A 21,013-nucleotide genomic window follows, 5' to 3' on the forward strand; every position below is an offset into this window, starting at 1 on the left:
TGGCTAGTGTAATGCTTTTGGCAGGGCATCTCAAGCAGTATCTGGCATAGTGATTCATTCTTTCCTCTGGTCATGTATTTTCTTAATGAATTTGATGGTCTTCAATAATTTATGGAAATTTTTGATAATTCTTCTCTGGTGTTGAGTCTCTAGCAGGTTGAAATAGAATATCTGATTGTCTCTCTGGCAGCATGATTTGATTGTGGCGGTCAGTCAATGGCACTTTGTTTCTAGCAGCCTTCCTCTTACAGTAAGCTACTACTACTATTATTTCTAGAGCACTGCCAGACATACACAGCACTGTACAGAGTCCCAAAGGGGACAGTCCCTGCTCAAATGAGCTCCTAATCTAATCAAGACAGACAAACAGGATGCCAGGATAGGGGTTACAGTTAGCGGGGAAAGGTTAATCTGCTGGCTATAGAGATAGAGAATGACACGGGGACAATTTTTTCCCTATCCCCACGGGAACTCGTTTTCCCGTCCTGCCCCTTCAAGTTCTTTTCCTGTTCCTGCCCCATTCCTGCAAACTCTGTCCTCATCTGCACAAACACATTAAAATCATAAGTGTTCAAGGCTTGTGTGGTTAAGGCAGAGCTTACAGCAGGGGTAGGCAACTCCGGTCCTCGAGAGCCGTATTCCAGTCAGGTTTTCAGGATTTCCTCAATGAATACGCATGAGATCTATTTGCATGCACTGCTTTCAATGCATATTCATTGGGGAAATCCTGAAAACCCAACTGGAAGATGGCTTTCGAGGACCGGAGTTCCCTACCCTTGGCTTACAGGAATGGGACAGGGACAGCGACAAAACTCGTGGGGACGTGACGGGGAAATTGAATTCCTGGGGGGATGGGAAAAAATTTGTCGCTCTGTCATTCTCTAGTCTGTGACTGTCTATGGCTAAGTCTTTCTAAAGCTTCAGTTAAATGTTCTAGTTGGCAGTGCTAGGTTGGATTTACTGATTGCTTCACTTTCTGGAGTTAATTTCTTTTTAGGATATCTGCTTTGCTGCTCTACTCCTCTGTAGATATATATGTATGTATTAGTTTGAATTTATTAACTGCCTTTATGAAAAGATTCACCCAAGGTGATATACAGAAGACATAGCATAATAAACAACTCACATTGCATTAATAGTAAAATAACCAAATTTAGCATAAAACACAATTAAAACAAGGAGATAAACTTGGAGAAAAGCCCTTCTGCTTTAGCTTATTCTTTAAGTTTTTAAGTTTTATTAGGATTTTATATACCGCCTATCAAGGTTATCTAAGCGGTTTTTACAATCAGGTACTCAAGCATTTTCCCTATCTGTCCCGGTGGGCTCACAATCTATCGAACGTACCTGGGGCTATGGAGGATTAAGTGACTTGCCCAGGGTCACAAGGAGCAGGGCGGGATTTGAACCCACAACCCCAGGGTGCTGAGGCTGTAGCTTCAACCACTGCGCCACACACTCCTCCTTTATAGAAAATGAGGTATCCATGATATGGGTGTTATCTTAATGGCGCCAGCTTTGGGTTCCAATATGTCTATCCCTTTGTAGAACATCAAGTCTACCATGTGTCCTTATCCAAAGGCTGGAGATTTGAGCATTTATGTGAATCTATCACATCAAGGAAAACAGTGGTGGTGGTGTGTGGAGTTTCTTTACTATATGTAGCGTATAAAATGAACTATGGGAAATAGACCTACATTTAGGAATCTGCTGACCTGCCCAGTCCACCCCCCCCCTCCCATTTAGCATTTAGAGGAAGATTCCTATTATCTCCCACATTCCCTCCAAAGTGGGCAAGTCTCCTGTTGAGCCTCTCCAGCCCCAACCCAAACTTCCCATCATTCCCATTGTCACTGTGGCCTTCTCAGTACTGCAGTGGTGGTGGCAACAGTAATAGCAATGGAACAGATGCAGATTAGAGAATGACATGGGGACAAATTTTTCCCCGTCCCTGCATGAGCTCAATTTCCCTATCCCGTCCCCTATGTCGCTGTCCCTGTCCCTGCCCCCATTCCCGTAAGCTCTGCCTTAACTGCACAAGCCACAAACACTTATAATTTTAAACTGTTTAAGGCTTGTGCAGATGAGGACTGAGTTTGCAGGAATGGGGCAGGGGCAGGGGCAGGAAAAGAACTCTCCGAGACGGGAAAATGAGTTCCCACAGGGACAGGGAAAAATTTGTTCCCGTGTCATTCTCTAATGCAGATGTAGGACCATTTTTCTGATTCTAGATCTGTCTTATCTCACTGCCTCTAACACAGTCAGGTTACATGAAAGAGGGATGAAACTGGTAAAACTAGCATCTTTTCTGCTGCTTTTGCCAAAGCTGATTGGGGAGAGCAGCAAGAGGGTAAGTGGGAGGAAGATGAAATAGAGACCGAAAAGGGGTAGGGGGTAGGGCTGTAATCCTAGTAGGAGAGATGGAGAGAATCAGGGCAATGCTGAATGGGTGGGATAAAAGAGAGAAAGCATTGCTGGATTGGGGAGAGAGGAACACAGAAAGATAGGGGGGATGGGGATGGGGAAAAGAGACAGGGTCGTGCTGGATGGGGGAAGAAAGACAGAGAGAATGATGTTTAGATTGTAAGCTCTTTTGAGCAGGGACTGTTTTCTTACTCTTTGTGCATCTGGTAGCACTATAGAAATAATTAATAGTAGTAGATAGGGCAGGGCTAGATGCATGTATTAAAATCTCCTCCTCAATAATTGGACTCTCTTGGCAGTCCTGGATATGCTGGGTGCTTGTGACCCAGACTGGTCACTCTCCAAGGCAAGATGCTGTGCTTTATAGACCAAGACTTCTTATGTTCTTAAGATTTAGTGATGAGAAGGTCTAGGGTTACCAAATTTTCTGAAGTAGAAACCTGGACACATGACCCTGCCTCATTCTGCCTCAGACCTGCCTAGTTCCACCCTTCCCCCCCCCCCCAGCCCAACCCTGTTCTGTTATGCCTCCATCCCGCCTCACAAAGCCTTGTCTTTCTTCTCCCACTCCGGGCCACATTTATAGGGCGTGTGATGTCATCTGCACATGCTCAGAGGCCCTCCAACACATGGCTGGAGGTTGGGGCTTTATAAAACCCAGACAAACTACTGGCACCCAGACAGTCCTCTAAAAAGAAGACATGTCTGTGTTTTCCCAGGCATCTGCTAACCCTAAGAAGGGCATAAATAAGAACAGCCTGTTTGTTGTGCAAAGATTAGGAAGATGGGTTTATGGGGAAATGAAAGAGGAGAGGTACTGAAGTATCACAGAGTGAATAAACTTGTAAACAAGTACAAGCAATTAGTGTTTTGGTTTTTTTTGCAGAAGCAGATGGGGAGCCAAAGTAGTGATTCCAGAAGAGCTGTTATGGTTGTAACAATGTTAGAGAAAAATAAGATGTGCTGCTGAATTTTGAAGACTGCCTTGGAGAGAGATCATTCAGTGGCAGGTTCATGAGGAGCACAATGCAGTAGTCTACGTGAGATATGATGAGAAAGCAAATCAGGTTTCTTGTACTGTGTTCAGATAAGAAAGGGTGAAGAGCAACGCTTTTTGGCCACATTATGGATATTCACAGAAAAGGAAGAGAGGAGTGAAAAAGTATGAGATTCTGCCATCAGCCTTGCAGATGGCTCACTTAGTAAGGGAACTTTGCCAAGGTGAACCTCTGACTTCATATCAGTGGCTGTAATTTATCTTTAAAATTCAGCATGGTACCTGAAGACTGGAGGGTGACCAACATAACGCCAGCCTTAAAAAGGGTTCCAGAGGTGATCCAGGAAATTATAGACCAGTGAGTCTGACGTCAGTGCCAGGCAAAATGGGAGAGACTATCATGAAGAACAAAATTACAGAGCATATACATAACCATGGATTAATGAGACAAAGCCAACATGGATTCAGTCAAAGAAATCTTGCCCCTCCAATCTACTACATTTCTTCAAATAGGTCAATAAACATATAGGTAAAGGTGAGCCAGTCAATATTGTGATTTTCATAAGACATTTGACAAACTACTTCATGGAAGACTTATGAAGAAATTATAAAGTAATGGGATAGGAGGTAATATGTTATTATGGATTAAGAACTGGTTAAAAGATAGAAAACAGAGCAGGGTTAAATGATCAATATTCTCAGTGAAGAAGGGTAAATAGTGGAGTTCATACAAAATACTTGAAGAAGGACACGGTACTACTCGAAAGGGTCCAGAGAAGAGCGACTAAAATGATTAAGGGGTTGGAGGAGTTGCAGTACAGTGAGAGATTGGAGAAACTGGGCCTCTTCTCCCTTGAAAAGAGGAGACTGAGAGGGGACATGAGTGAAACGTTCAAGATAATGAAGGGAATAGACTTAGTAGATAAAGACAGATTGTTCACCCTCTCCACTCTCTAAAGTTAAAAGGGGATAGAGTCCGTACAAACGTAAGGAAGATCTTTTTCACACAGAGTGTAGTGGAAAACTGGAACGCTCTTCTGGAGTCTGTCATGGGGAAAACACCCTCCAGGGATTCAAGACAAAGTTAGATGAGTTCTTGCTGAACTGGAACATACGCAGGTAGGCCTGGTCTCAGTTAGGGCACTGGTCTTTGACCTAGGGGCCACCCCGGGAGCGAACTGCTGGGCACGATGGACCACTGGTCTGACCCAGCAGCGGCAATTCTTACGTTCTTATGTAATACTGCTAAAGACTAGTGGGGAACCTTCTTCAGCATTACTTTTAAACCACTTTATTGCAATTGAAAGTAAAGGGGAAGATCCTCAGATCCCCATGCATTGTACAAGTTGTTACAGTGCATTGAAGAATTATTTGTGGACAGGAGGGGGATTATGAGCCAGTGAGGTAATCTCCCTTTCTAGTGTGGTTGCTGAATTCACAATGCACAGGGGTCTGAGGCTTTACTTTCAATTGAGATAAAGTGGTTTAAAGTAGTGCTGGAGAAGGTTCCCCATGAGTCTTTAGCAGTACAGTAAAACCTTGGATTGCAAGTAACTTGGTTTGCAAGTATTTTGCAAGACAAGCAAAACATTTTATTAAATTTTAACTTGATATATAAGCAATGTCTTGCAATACAAGTACATACATCACAATTGAACCGATGGTGGTTCTCTCTCTGACACTGCAAGAGTGTAGTGACTGTTCTAAACAAGCAAAGTCTTGCAATACAAGTACATACAGTATACACATGTCACATCATCACAACTGAGCCAATGGTTCTTCTCTCGCTGATGCTGCAGGAACGTAGTGACTGTTCTAAATGAACAAAGTCTTACAATACAAGTATATATAGTATTTTGTATTAAAGTTTTTGGGTTGTGGAATGAATCATCTGAGTTTCCTTTATTTCCTATGGGGAAATTTGCTTTGATATACGAGTGCTTTGGATTAAAAGCATGCTTCTGGAACGAATTATGCTCACAAACCAAGGTTTGACTGTATTACATTTTTAAGAAAGTTCTGAGAGGGGTATTTTGTATGATTATTTTATTCTCTCTCATTCCTGTGTATATTTTTGATAAATAGTGGGGGTCCCCAGGGGTCTGTGCTGGGACCGCTACTTTTGACATATTTCTCAATGAACTAGGGATGGGAATAACTAGTGAGATAATTCCCCCCCCCCCTTTTTTTTTTTTTTACTAAACCACGGTAGAGGTTTCTACCACAGCTCGGAGTGCTAAATGCTCCAACGTTGTTCCAACGCTCATAGAATTCCTATGAGTGTCGAATCAACGTTGAAGCATTAGTGCTCAGGCCCGTTGGAGCAACCTCTACTGCAGCCTAGTAAAAGGGGAGGGGGGGTTAATTTGTTGATGATACAAACTGTTCAAAGTTGTTACATTGCAAGAAGATTGTGAAAAATTGCAAGAGGACCTTGCAAGACTGGGAGACTGGGCATCAAAATGGCAGATGATGTTTAATGTTAGCAAGTGCAAAGTGATCCATGTGGAAAAGAGGAACCTGAACTATAGCTCTGTGATGCAGGGTTTCACATTAGGAGTCACCGCCCAGTTAAAGGATCTAGGTGCCATCATTGAGGATATGTCGAAACCTTGAGCTCAGTGTGCAGCGGCAGCTAAGAAAGCAAACAGAAAGTTAGGAATGATCAGAAAATGAGTAGAAAACAAAAATGACAATGTTATAATGGCTTTGGATCACTCCATGGTGTGGCTGCAGCTCAAATACTGTGTGCAATTTACATTACATTACATTACATTAGTGATTTCTATTCCGCTTGTGCCTTGCGGTTCTAAGCGGATTACAAGTTAGAAGACTGGACATTTCCAGTAGCATTGCAGTACATATAATCAAGAATGCGTTAAGTTACAATTGTTGTTCTGGACTTTTCCAGGATAAATTGGTAGTAGATATTAGATAGTGATAGGTTGTTTAGACGAATAGAGATAATATTGTCCGGATTCTGCTGTTTAGACGAATAGAGATAATACTGTCCGGATTCGGGTGTTGCTGGTGGTGGTGTTAGGGTAGTCATGAGAGCATTTTCTAATACTTTTGTGAGGTTATGATGATGGGAAGTGTTTTTTGAAGAGATGAGTTTTGATTTCTTTTCGGAATGCTTTAATGTCTATTGATTTGGTCAGTAGATTGGTGATGGTAGTATCGATCTTTGTTCTGGTCGCAACATCTCAAATATGAGATAGTGAGATTAAAAAAGGCACAGAGAAGAATGATAATAATGATAAAAGGATATGAGATGTCTTGGTTCCAGTTATTGAGGACTAGTGGCCCTTTTCTGCCGTCAATTTCTATGTTTCTATGATCAAATGACTCTATTTTATGTATTTTTATATTTCTAAGTTTAGATGTGTTTTTCAATTTTGGAAATTAAGTTAATTTGGTTTCTGATCGCACTTTTCTGTACAAGATTTTTATGCTTGGTAAATATTATAAAATTGTATAAATAAATACATTTTTTTAAAAAAAAAAAAGGATATGAGATGAATTTCCTATGAAGAAAGGCTTAAGGGCTAGGGCTCTTCAGTCTGGAGAAGACACTGCTCAGGAAAGATATGATAGAGATTTGTAAAATACTGAGTGGAGTAGAATAGGTACATGTGAATCACTCATTTACTCTTTCCAAAAATACTAGGAATTAGAGAATGACAAGGGGAAAAAAATCTGTCCCCATCACTGCCCCATCCCCGGACCATCGTCCCCTTTACCGCACCGTCCCCACCGTCCCTTTCACCACCCTGTCCCCGTCCCCGCCATTTCCTTCACTGCCCCATCCCCGCAGCATCCACCCTTCCCTCTCACCACCTCACCGCCCTTCAGCGGCCTGAGAATCTCCCTCCCTCCCCCTTACCTTACTGAAGCCTGCCTGCCTGCAGTCGCGTGTGTGTGGGCGGAAACTTCTCCTCTGACGCAACCAGAAGTTGCAGAGGAGAAGCTTCCGCCCCCACACACTCGACTGCAGGTAGGCAGGCTTCGCCGGGTTCAGTAAGTTTCTTTACTAAAGCGCCGTGAAGGTAAGAGGGAGGGAGGGAGGGAGATAGGTTTGGCCTTAGGTAGATAGGGAGGAAAGGAGGGGGCAGCGCGCGATCGGTGACTGCGCGCCTTCCCTCCCTTAACTGCGGAGACAAGGCCATTCACCGCTCCACGGGGTGGTGGATGGCCACGTCCCTGTGCCTGCAGTGAGCACTTCCTCCCCCCCCCCACTGTTTTGGCGGGTTACCCGCAGCTAGCCGTGGGTAACTGCAACCGTGTCATTCTCTACTAGGAATAGAAGGCATGCAATGAAGCTATTAAGTAGTAGATTTAAAACAAACTAAAGAAAATATTTCTTCACTCAACGTGTAATAAACTCTGGAATTCATTGTCAGAGAATGTGACGAAAGTAGTTATTTTAGCAAGGTTTAAAAAAGTTTTAGATAATTTCCTAAAATAAGCCATTATTAAGATGGACTTGAGGAAATCTACTGCTTATTCCTAGGATAAGCAGCTTAAAATCTGTTTTAGTTTTTGGGTTCTTGCCAGGTACTTATGATCTGGGTTGGCCACTGTTGGAACCAGGATACTAGGCTTGATGGCGGTATGGCAACTCTTATGTTCTTATGTCATTATGTTAAAACCATGCTGGCTGTTCTTGGCTTTCCATTCCATAGCTACTGTTTCCTTTTCATGTTTAGATATACATATATAAACCCAGTCATTATTTGGATTTCTTTCTGTGAGCAGAGGCAGGGAGGTAGGTGCTAAATGCAGCTGGTATACAGGAATCATGCCTTATTACAACTATAGGTGACAACAACCAGGAAATACTATTTTTGTAATTTTCTTTATCTGTAATATGTTTTATTTTTTGTTGTATGTTGATTTTATTATGTATGTGAATTTGTAAGCCTCCTAGACTTGTAGATGGGTGGGTTATAATAAATTTTTAAATAAATAAAGTAGGACAACAGTGAGATATAACAATGATCCACTAAGTGGCATCGGTAGACCTTACCATCCCATAACAGCACTAACTCCTGGGACTAAAAGAGCAACAACCTTATCTGTGAAAGACAGCACTGTAAATATTACATGAGGCCCCAAAACACCAGCACACTACCTAGTGAGAGAACAGAACAAATGAAACTGTTACAAGAACTCAATACTGAAGCTATGTGCTTGCAGAAAACTGCCCATTGGTCACATATGAAAAACAGACTCTCAACAGATATGAAACAAGGGGCCACAAATCAGCAACTGAGATATGAAGGCATAAAACTGAACTAGAAGGAAACCTCAAAAAGTCAGACACTGTATATATAGCACATGAGTACCAGAGCAATAGAATCTGAAATGCAAGATATCAGAGATGTGCAATTCCAAAAACGGACATATTCCAAACATAATACTTTTTTTTATGCCTGTAGCTTTAGCAGCTCCAGTGCTGTAGATCACTTTATTTTCATGTGCTAATGGTGAGGGTGTAGTGCAGCTCGGGGGAGGGGGGAAGGGGAAGACATCTTGCCTGGTAAGCTGAAAACTGACAGCTATACTTGGGGGATGGTGTGTGGTTATAACCAAGACTACATCATGTTTGGCTACTTATATATATGTTTGACATAGTGGAGACTTGACAACCAGTATTTAAGCATGGGTAACTGGGGTCCGCATAGGGTGGCAAATGTGACTTTAGCCGCTTTTTGGGCAAATTGGATGGACCATGCAGATCTTTATCTGCCATCATTTACTGCGTTACTGTGTTGTCTGAGCATTGTATTTTTCCACTGGATTCTGTCCAAGTGTCGCTGTTTGGCTTATTTATTTATTTTTTTTGCCTGTCTTTTCAGGTTTCCTGTCCACCATCCATTTCCCATCTGCATTGCTATCTATCCTGCCCAGCATTTCCTCTCTGTGTCCCTATACCTATGCTTCCCTCATATTCATCAACTGCCCTCTCATCAACTTCCCTCATATTCATCAACTGCTTCCTCTTATATTCATCATCTCCCCCTGTGCCCCTATTCTACCCCTTTTCCAGCATTGACCCTCTGTGTTCATGGCCCTATACTCCCTCTATGCCCAGCATTTCTTCTCTATGTTTCTGTCCATCTCTTCCCTCTTCTCTTCCTCCCATATCTCCCACCATGAGATCAGTATCTTTCTCTCTTTCTCCACTTCTCCCCCCATTATATGGTATCTTTCTCCCTTCCTCTGTGAGTCCAGTGTCTCCTTTTCTCTCTCCCCTCCTGTGTCCCTCTCCTGGTTCCAACGCGTCTTTCTTTCTCCCTTTCCCTCCTCCTCAACAATCCAGCATCTCTCCCTCTTCCTTCCCCCTCAGCAGATTCAGCGTCTCTCCCTCTCCCCGGTGAGTCCAACATCTCTTGAGTCTTATTCCTGTCTCCCACTCTGGCAAATCCAGCATATCTCCCTCTGTCAGATAGAAACAGCATCTTTCCTTTTCCCTTCCTTCCTCCACTCCTCAAGCAAGTCCAAGATTTGTTGAGTCCCTTCCTCCATCCCTGCTCCCAGTGCATCCAACATATATCCTTCTCCCTTCCTCCAGCAGATCCACCATCTTTCCCTTCCCCTGGTCCTCCAAATGTGCCTTGATATCCAGCATGAGCAGCAATTAAAGCATGCTCCCTCTGGCCAGCTCCAGGGCCTTTCCTAAGTCATGTCCTGCCTCCTATGATGCAACTTCCTGCTGCTGTGGAGGTGGGATGCATCTAGGGGAAGACCCCAGAGCCAACCGGAGGCAGTCTGCTTTAGTTACTGCTCATGCTGGGTATCAAAGCATGAGGGTAGAGAGAGGGATAGACATGAGAATCAGGAAGAGGGGAAAGGGAGGGAGAATAATGGGACTCAGGGAGGAAGGGAGGAAGACATGCTGGTATCTCTTTGCTGTGATGTCAGGGACGACCCCCCCCCCCTCCCCAGCTTTACTTATGCCAGGTTTAGAGGTATGCTGGCAACCAGCCTGGCCACTGATAATCCAATCAGGCCAGCTGAATACTTGCCAGTTGGCAACCCTGTCTAGTAACAGTAAGCTGTTATCCAACATGATAGGCATACATGGTACAGTGCTTCTGACAGGTGTTCCCATTGGCTCAGGATTCTTATTGTTGCTGTTCCCTGCAGCTTCTGTACTTTCTATGCTTGGGGATGTACTGGAACAGGAAGGAATGCTTGGCTCTTCGGCTAAGCTGTGTGTATGCTACCCTCATGAAACTAGCTGCTCAGTCACTCGTGGGCCCACATGATTGTGCTGATAGAGAGTTCCTTCAAAATCCACCAGATATGAGTGTGGTGTGATCTTGCACAAAGGTACCAAACTGCAAACAGTTCATGCAATCTCCCATCAATTCAACTCAGGCAAACCTCTTGCAGATATGGAATATCTTGACAAAAGCTTGTCAAAGATTTCCTGATACAGAGCTCAAGCAGCTTGCTGTCTATTGGCAGAGATGTGCTCAGTCTCTTTGATATCAGGCGCTATGCTGGCTGCTATCTGTGTCCTCTGTTGGTATGTTCCTCCAATGCAGTATGGCTTTCCTTGAATCTTCATCTTGTTTTTTTCCTTTCTTGCATAGATTCTTCACTGTCTTCACACAGGGTTACCATATGGCTCCAGAAAAAGGAGGAAGGACTGAGACATCTGGGTTTTATTGCTATTGAAAGCAATGGATGTAAGTAAGAGAGACTGTGACATCTGGGTTTTACTTCCATTGAAAGCATTGAAAGTAAAAACCAGGATGTCTCAATCTGTCCTCCTTTTTCTGGACCCCTATTACACTTCATTCAAAATGGATTAAGCACTATACACTATTTTTTATTCCACTGAGAAAACGATATCATGGGACCATTAGAGATACTAACTTAACTATACTATTTTTTTCACTGGGTGGTGGATTAGCCTCAGATGTAGAGCGGATCCACCATAAGGTGTTAGTATCCAACTCTTTTGGATGTTCTTGTTTGTAATCACCGGCTTCCAACCACCAGCCTCCCTTATTATTTATATTTTTATCTTTTTTTCTTCTTTTTTCAATTTAATTATATTATATCTTCTTCATATCTTCTTACTATTAAAAAAAATACTTTAAACTTTAAAATTGAAAGATTTAAAATATTTAAAGTATTTAATTTTAAAAAATAGTAAGAAGATATGAAGAAGGTATAATATAATTAAATTAAAAAAAAAGAATAAATAATAAGGGAGGCTGGTGGTTGGAAGCTGGTGATTACAAACAAGAACATCCAAAAGAGTTGGTTACCAACACCGTATGGTGGATCCGCTCTACGTCTGAGGCTAATCCACCACCTAGTGAAAAAAATAGTAAAGTTAAGTTAGTATCTCTAATGGTCCCATGATATTGTTTTCTCAATGGAATAAAAAATAAGGTATAGTGCTTAATCCTTTTTCTGGAGCCATATGGCAACCCTAGCTTCACGACCAAACACCAAAAAGTCCAAACACCAAAAAGTCCAACAGGACAGAGAACCCATGGGTATAAAACAATACAAAAGGAAGAACCCTATCTTCACATTATATTTAGCTTTGCCATTAATTTGTAGGTGTCTTGGTGATGCAGTAATATGTTCAAATCCTCACTTAACAGAAAATTGTTTAAATTGCATGCAAGTAAATTTTGAGGGCCATTAGCTGAGATCACTTGATCAAGTAGGCCAAAACATACAAACTGTACTTATCAGCTTTTGATTGTGGCTTCAGCAGACATATTTGGGAGCAGTTCAATTTCCTAGAAATCTGAATAGCGATCTAATGTCAACAGGAGCTCTTTCCCAGCAAAGAGAAATAAGCCTATGCTGATAGTATGCCAAGTCTACACTGGTATATCATGTGATATCATCATTCCCTTCTGCTGCTCATACACAACATGTTCATTGCAGGTAGAACAAATGCTCACAAAGTCCTTGAACTCACCTTGCACATTAGATCCATAAAGGGCCTGTGCATCTTGGATCATAGTGATTTGGATATAATAACCCTGGACTTTGTATAGAATGCCATTTTGTATGCTTATTTCATCCCTGGATAACCAGTATTCCCTGATTTCAGCTGGTGTTTCCTCCTTCAAGTGGCCACCCAACCAGGACTACAGACTTCAGTACTTGCAAGTTCTCATCTTTTGCAGTGTTGATCTTAGGAGAAGTAGCATGCCAAAAGCGGCACAATGGGAGCAGCCTACCCTGGGTACAGGCAATAATGGGGTGCACTCTACTTTGGGCCCAGGATCCTCCAAAATTGCAGTACCCTTTGCAATGGCTGGCAGCTTTGCCAACACCCTCCTTAGGCTGAAGAGATACCCGGTCTGGTACATTCACCCCCTCTTAGCAGCCTCCACCCTTGATCCCCTCTCTTTCACCCCCCCCCCTCCCTTGATCTGGCATCTCCTCTTCTCTCTTCAGCACACACACCCCTCCAAGGCTACCTCAGTCCTTAGTTTTCACTTTATTGGTCACTGGCAGCAAAAGTGAGTCATATTCCTTTTTTGTGACTTGCCATATACCCTCCATTTGCTACATCCTACTCTCACTGATCCTGTTTCTGTAAGGGCAGTTATGTAGCAGAAGAAAGGTGCATGGCAGGTTACGGGCAAGATATGTGATCTGCTACTGCTATCAGCAACCACTAGAGGGAAAACCAAGGACTGAGGTAGCCTGGGGGGGTTGAGAAAGAAGAGGAGATACTGGATCAATGGAAAGTGTTGAAAGAGAGGGGAAGATGCTGGATTGAGAGTGTGTAGTAGAAACAGAGAAATCCTTAAACAATGAGAGAGACAAGGAGGAAGGGAGCGAGAGATGTTGGAGCTGAAGCTCGACCTGAGGTAGGGGGAAGGAGGGAGAGAAAGGACAAGGAGATACTGAGGATGGAGGGAAAGTGACCAGAGAGGTGTCAGGGGGAAGAAGCTGGATGGGACTCAAAGGGAGAAACAGAAGCTGGATGGCACTCCAGGGTAAAAAGAGCAGAAGCTGGATGGACCTTGGTGGGGGATAGGGGAAGGAGAGCAGAGCAGAAACTGGCACTTTTGAACCAATCTCCCAAACAGACTAGCATTAGTACCGATGATGATTGGAGTGCTGTCACTTCCTTGAGCTTCAGGACACACTAGTGTTGGAACAGCATTGGAGCATTTTGCGCCCCGAGCTGCAGTGAAACCTCTACTTTGGCTTAGTAAAATAGGGCCATAGAGACGAGCAAAGCAGCACACTGGCTTCAGCATTGCTGAATGTGGCCAAGACTCTAGAAGTCTATTTTCGACAGGAACCCATGCCAAACTTTAGTTTCTGAAGACCTCCAGCTGAGATAGGAAGAAGGAATAGGACTGAAGTTGGATTTTTATTTTGACACTGTGGCTCCAACTGGTCTTAACTGAGAGGATGACTCAAAAATTAATTGGGCTACATATCTGTTTGGTCTCATATTAAGTTTGATGTTTTCTGTGTCGAGGGCATGTGAAATGGAGAATGAAGGGGTGTGGCTGGTTTTGATTGACCTGGGAGTAGATAAGTCATCATCACATAGAGGGGTGGGGGTGGTTTAATAGTTACGTGGATGTAGTAGTCCATAACTGTTTGACACAATATTTGAGGAGATGTGGAACTGTTTGAGAATACTTAGTAGTGTTTAGGAATGGACTGTTTCTTGTATATCTGGATATGATAGCAGAGATAAGAAGATGTGTTTGTTATTGTTTTTAGAGTAATAGTGACTCAAATCCCCTGAAGCAGGTTGTGTCAACCAGAATGCTTCTGAGTTCCTGTAGTGAGCTTTGGGAGTAGCTTATTGTTAACCAATGCTGGAGTCTTCAATGACAGATAAATGATCACCTGTTGTGGAGTTTTTCTAAGTTACAAGAAGTCACTGTGGATTATTTGGTAATTTATAGTAATTTGGCTGAAAATATTTTGTTGTGGACTATATGGGAAATAAACAATCAGGGTGAGAGAGCCATATGATTGAGCGTCATAAATTAGGTTCGGGATCTGAAATAACTGCATTATAAGAGATCCAATGATCCATTTTGATGCACTATTCTGAGGTCTCTCCCACTGTTATTGTATAACTAGTCTTTAAGCCCGTTACATTAACGGGTGCTAGAATAGATGTATGTGTGTGTCTTTCTTTCTTTCTTTCTCTCTTTCCCCTTGGCCGCTTTCTGTCTCTCTCTTTCCTCGGCTGTCAACCATCACCCCTTGCCTGTTCCACCTGTCCAGCAGTAGGCCTTCTCCCTTCCTTTTACCTCCCCCTGTCCAGCAGCACTCCTTACCTGCTCCCTCTGTCCCTCTTCCCTGCTCCTCCTGTGCAGCAGCACTTCTTACCTGCTCCCCTGTTCCTCTTCCCTGCTCCCCTGTTCCTCTTCCCTGCTCTCCCTGTCTAGCAGCACTCCTTCTTTTCTCCCCCTGACCCTCTTCCCTGCTCCCCCTGGCCAGCAGCACTCCTTACTTTCTCCCCCTGACCCTCTTCCCTGCTCCCCCTGTCCAGCAGCACTCCTTACCAGCTCCCCCTGTCCAGCATGCGGCTCGTCTTCTTTAAAACAGCCTACCGGCTGTAACGAACCTCGCAAGCCACTCTGAGGCACGGTTGACATGGCCACTGTATGGTTGGGGTTTTTTTACTGTCTCTCTGTCTTTTTAATTGGCTACTGTATGTGTGCCTTTTTTTCCCATCTATCTCCTTGGCTGTTGTTTGGTTGTTTGTCATTTGTTTCCTGTGCCTCTCTCTGTCCTTAGTGTTTTGTTATTTTTTTCAATCTGTCTCTTTAGTCCCCTGTCCTTCTGTGCATGTCTGTGTGTCTCTCTCTCCTTGTCCTCTGTGTTTTGTAATTTTTTCAATCTGACTCTTTAGCCCCCTGTCCTTCTGTGAGTGTCTGTGTGTCTCTGTCCTTGTCCACTGTTGTTTGTTTGTTTTGTTAAATATCTGTTTAGCTCCTGATCCCCTCTATTTCCATGGCAACCCTGAGATTGTGGCCCACAGCGTAGACACTCGCCGCCTCCCCCCTCTCTCCTGGCGCTTGCAGTCCTGTCCCACTGGCGTAGCGGGGGATCCGCCGTTTTTGCAGCCTCAGATCCGGAGCTTCGGTCAGCCGTCTAAGCCCTGTGTGCATCATCGGCCTGGAGGAGTCGATCGGGGTGTTGCTCCCGTCCCCGCCGTCTATGCATATGCCGTGCGTTAGGCCACCAGTCCCGCCTCCTTTTTCTTCAGTTTGTATGTCCCTCTTCCGCTTCTCCAACCCCCTGCCAGTCCAGAGTGTCTCTCCCCGTCTCCTCCCTGTGCGCGCACGGTCGCTCTCAGGCCTCGGCACTCCACCATCCTAATATCAAACTCATACCTGAGCTGGCCACCACCACCACTTCCTCAGCTCGCTCGGCTTCGATACCCCGTCCCCTCTGACGCGCCAGGGGCACGCATGCGCACTCATATTTTCGCGACGGATCAGGGAACACGTTTTTTTTAGTGCGCATGCGCGGCCTATCATTTTATTATATTAGATGGTTATTTGAGTAGAATTTGGAGCTTTAAGCCTGGACATTGAAACATTTTTCTGAACATTGCTTTTTGCATAACTTGAGGAATGGAGGCGATATTGCACCAGTCACAAGAAAGTTTACAGATATCTTGAAAAACTGAAAGTGAATGAAGCCATGGGGCTGGATAAGATCCATCCTAGGATATTGAGGAAGCTCAGATGTTCTTGTGGGGTTGGGGGGCAGCAAGCTAAGAAGATGCTCTGACAGACAGGTCCAAGGTCAGAAATGCAAAACTCGGAGTTTTCATTAATATAGCTTTCCTACCCAGCTGCTGATTCCATCCTTTTTTGGAATCTCCCAACCACATTTAAAGACCTTTTACAGTGGCATGAGTGAGGGACAAATTTCAAGTTTCAAGTTTTATTAAGATTTGTTATCTACGCAATATCATATTTCAATACATATAACATTTTTTAAAAAGAGGAGGCCAAAACAAAACATTGAATACAAATTAAATACATTCTAATACAAATTATATACGTTCTAATACATAACTGGTACAGAAGGCAAGGGGGATTGAACTACAATCTTTAGGGACAGAAAAGAAACATTTAGGGAAGAACACATTTAGTGGGGACACATAAGAAAAAAAAAAGAATAAATAAAAAGGATAATTTTACGACCTACTCGTAGGATTGATTAAGGTTTAAAAGATTTAGTGATTGGTAAATTATGCTGTCTATGTTTCAAATGCGTCCTTATAAAGAAAACTTTTTAAGGAACGCTTGAATTTTTCTAAGGAAGGTTCATTGCACAATAACAAAATCTTAAATATGGACTCACTGAAGGAGCTGGATTAATTTGTAAGAAGCCTGTTGCCATCACCAGCACATGGAGAGACTGGTGCTGAACCTTGCTAACAAACATAACGTGTAAATGAAGTGCTTTTGTTATGGACTGAGCTCTATATAGAGAGCCTAAAAAAATCAATGCCAAAAATCCTCCACTTAAATGTTATTCTATAAATGGCGTCTAAAGTTAGAGGTGTGGTTTATAGCATAGGCATGGCCATTGCATCGGAAAAGTGATTCAAATTCCCACGCTTAAAGTTAAGCTCAGATGTCCCTTATTCTCTAATTACATGCGTAAATGTGAGGAACACCCCTGATCCGCCCATGACCCTCCCATTTCTGCGTGTATAAAATTTGGCATGAATCCTGTGCATAAATCTAACACTGGCTTTTACAAAGCTACAGTAGAGGTTTCTACTTTGGGCCGACAAGATAAATGTTCTGACACTCACAGAATTCTTATGAGCGTCGGAGCATTTACCTCGCCGGTCCATGGTAGAAACCTCTACTGTGGCTTTGTAAAAGGAGCCATAAATTAATTCCAATTAATGCTGATAATTGCTTATTAAGAAGATAATTATCAGTGCTAATTGGCTCATTATTTGATTAAATTGCATGTGCAAATTGGGTGCATGCTTTTCCTAGGCATTTATGGATGACTGCAAAGACAGCATGCTGAGATTGGGCTTTTTTTTTTTTTATTTTTTACCTCTCCTTCAGGTTAACATTCTTCTCTGTTGCCCCCTGCTTTTGTTGATTTAACATGACGGGCCACTGTCTAAATCTGGGGACATGTTATGAGTCCCACTAATCCCTTCGTGAAACTCTCAAGCTTCTAGCAGACTACATGGTTATAGCTTTATACGGGACATGTTGGATTCTTCTGGAGTATACCATGGCTATCCACCTTCACAATGTCGGTGCTCCAGTGTGGAGTGTGCAGTGGATAGTGTAAGCCTGCCTCTTTGTACTTTGAAGTCAAGGTTCTAGCCTGGTCATATTACTTGTTTGGACTGGATTAAAAAAAAATGCTCTGCATTATGTTGGCCCTAGTTAGGTGTTCAGGACATCCACAATAAATATGCATGAAATTGATTTGCGTATTCTGCCTCCATTGTATGCAAATGTCTTTCATGTATGTTTATTGTGCATGTCCTGGAAACTTGACTGGCAAGAGGGTACTCAAGGACAAACTGGAGAAACATTGGCCTAGTCATCCATGGACATATGCCCAGCATCCGTGTACGAGGTGGGAAATACCCTACCTATGCGGTTTCATTCCAAGGTGCCAACCCCTCTATGTGCAAGAGAATGGAACCGCCTATTGACAGAATTAAAAAGAATGTGTGGAATAAACATAGAGGATCTTTAAATAGAAAGAAGATGGAATCAAAACAAATGTAAATGATCCCATTGCTGTTATGATTGGCAGGAATGATGCTTTGATGGGAATTCCAGTAGTTGGGATATTAAGGCTAGTGACAGACAGATGTCAACAGTCTATGGCCTGAAAATGGCAAAAGACAGATCAGAATCAAAGACTTCATATTTTATATTACATTTCTATGTCCTCTGAGTTTGGGTACTCTGTGAGGGAAGGGAAGGCACCTTAAGGGTGAAATTAGTAATTAAAATGTTGTTAGCAATCCCCCATCATTCCTAACTTCAATATTGTTCTCCCCTTCTTCTTTCCTTTATCTCAGGTATCAGTCTCCAGATGGCCCGTATGAACTTCAATATTGTTTGTTTAATCATATATTGATTGTTTTTCAAGTTTGCTCTCAATAGGAGCAGTTTTTTTAATGTTTGTTCATCCACATTTGTGTTTTTACATCAACTGGACCCCTGAAGAAGATGTGTCCGCCGTGTTGGGTTCTGTTACACTGCCACATATGTGGATGTGTATTTTTTGTCTTGGAATAATACAGCAATAAAGTAGCATCAAGAACATCGTTCTCCAGTCTCTTTTGGTTTTTGTAACTATAATAATACAATTTTCAGACTATTGCATGCTGTTCTTGTATTGTGTTCCAAGATTATATCCTATATAATAAAGCGCTAGACGCGCATGCACACTCAGACTGCGTGATCTGTAATCCCTGATCTGTGAGATGTAGGTCTGTGGCATTGCAGGAGTGCGCATGCGCGCCTACAGTTCTTTCTTCGTCGTCGTCATCTTTGCCCCTCCCCCCCAATCCCCGTTCAGCCTCCCACACGATCGCCTACAGAAGTCCGCTCCGCTCCTCAGCCCCGAGCCTGTCGGCGAATGAGCTGGTCCTTTGCCGCCTGCTGCCGCTCATGCTGAGGAGCGCGGTGTACAGCCGCTGCATGGCGGCGGCTCCGGGGCTTCTCCTCCCACACAGGCCTCTCCCCTCTCCGCCAAAGACGCTCCAAGCATAGCGCGGCGCTGTGTGGGAAACTGAGTCCCACACTCGACACCGAACAAACTCCCACCTGATCAGTGGCGTGAGGCTGCGGCCACCTTCCTCCCACGAGGCTGCAGGCCGCGGCGGCTGTCGGCCACGGAAGCTGCAAGATAAACCCTCCACCACTCCTCATAATACTGCACACTTAGGGGAGAAGTTGGAAGAGGAAGATGTGTTAGGCAGTAAGCGGAGGAAACGGTCGAAGAGTAACTGCCTTGCATCAGGTGACTCTGTAGGGGGCTGACAAAAGAAATGCAGGAGGTGGAGGAAAGAACTTAGAACCCAGGCTTCTCCCATAGAAACAGCCAGGCACAACCTGGCAGTAGTGCTCCAGGCCCTTACAGGCCAAGAACCTGAAGAGGAAAAAGTGGAGATAGCAGTGGGAAATGCTGGTTGGATTACATTACTTATTGTATCTCAGGGGGGGGGGTGCTGGACAGGGGGACAGGAAAGAGGTGCTGATGGACAGGGGGATAAGAAAGAGGTGCTGCTGGACAGGGGGGAGATAAGAAAAAGGGAGAAGGGCTGCTGCTGGATAAGGGGAGCAGTGAAGGGGTGTTGGTGGATACAGAGAAGGTAAAAGGAAGGGAGAATGGGTGGACAGCTGAGGAAAAAGAAAGACAGAAAGAAAGACACAAATACAGAAAGTGGCTAAGGACAGAAAGAAATAAACATAGACCCACACATATATTCTAGCACCCATTAATGTAACGGACTATAAGACTAGTCATATATAATTGCCTATCTGTGGATGGCATGGTGGCAAATTGCCAACTGTCCTGTTCATGATACCAGTGTTTAATCTTGAAGGAATGTAACCTGCATGGAATGGCAGGTGACTGTCTTGTTGGGCAGACCAGATGGGCCAAAACAGGTCTTTATTTGCTGTCATTTAATATGTTATTATGTAAAAATTGACCTTTAGGTGACTTGTATAAGACCTCAAGTGTTGGCATGATATAATAAAATCTCTTCAATGCAAGGTTTAGAAACTTTGGATCTATATAAACTCTTAGCTTCTCATGTTTTTATACTATAATCATATTGCTTATTTCTTTTTTTTTTTTAATAAATCTTTATTAATTTTAAAACATACACAAGTGCATACAAAAATATAACAATTAACAGCAAATAACAACACTTATTACTAACAAGTAATAATATAGACATATCCCCCCTTCCCCTCCCTCCTTCCTACCCTGGATATGTGTAAAACTCAATAAAATGTAAGGCTTAGACTATTAATTAATTAGTGGATACAAAATTTGCTAATGGGCCCCAAATCTCCTTGAAGTTTTTATCATGACCCTTTAGTTCTGAATTCATATGTTCATATCTATAACATACTCAGTATCAAAGGACAATGTCTCAACTGTCTCATCAAATTTTTTTCGATTTTTTTAGGGCTTCAGACATGCCATTTTGTTCGCCCATTTTTTTCGGCGATACAAAAGTCTTAGTGGCTATGGCTGTGGCTTCTTCATTCGCCCACTCAATAAAAGATTTTAACGTTTTTATATATATTTTTTGTCTTATTTTTATCTTATTTTTCTTATATAAAATGCATGGTGCTCTCATAAATAATTGCAAAGAAATAACTTATCTTAAAAAGGTTGTTTCCTTGATAGGATCGGGTTAAGGACCTGTCACATCGACATGTTTCGCCGTGAGGCTTTTTCAAGATTAAGTCCCCTGTGTGAATGAAAGAAGACAATATAACTCCTATCCCCGTAATTCTTACAATCATAATCATATTTATCTTTAAGGGAACCATATAGTATATATAAAACTTATATGCTCACCCTTTC

The 21,013-nt window shown here is 43.0% G+C and overlaps 1 long non-coding RNA gene across 2 annotated transcripts in view; it reads left to right on the forward strand.

Moving 5' to 3' along the window:
* The window catches only part of LOC117347314, a 60,707-nt gene extending 42,008 nt beyond the window's left edge, over positions 1 to 18,699 (forward strand). The window contains exon 4 of one of the 2 annotated variants that reach the window (XR_004536766.1): positions 18,483 to 18,699. This is a non-coding gene — a long non-coding RNA (uncharacterized LOC117347314). Of the gene's footprint in view, positions 1 to 3,310; positions 3,754 to 18,482 lie in introns of those variants that run through there. The other variant, XR_004536767.1, reaches the window with a different exon arrangement.
* Positions 18,700 to 21,013: the final 2,314 nt, after the last annotated feature.

Source organism: Geotrypetes seraphini, chromosome 13, assembly GCF_902459505.1.
Source record: "Geotrypetes seraphini chromosome 13, aGeoSer1.1, whole genome shotgun sequence".
In the NCBI taxonomy this organism is placed as follows: domain Eukaryota; kingdom Metazoa; phylum Chordata; class Amphibia; order Gymnophiona; family Dermophiidae; genus Geotrypetes; species Geotrypetes seraphini.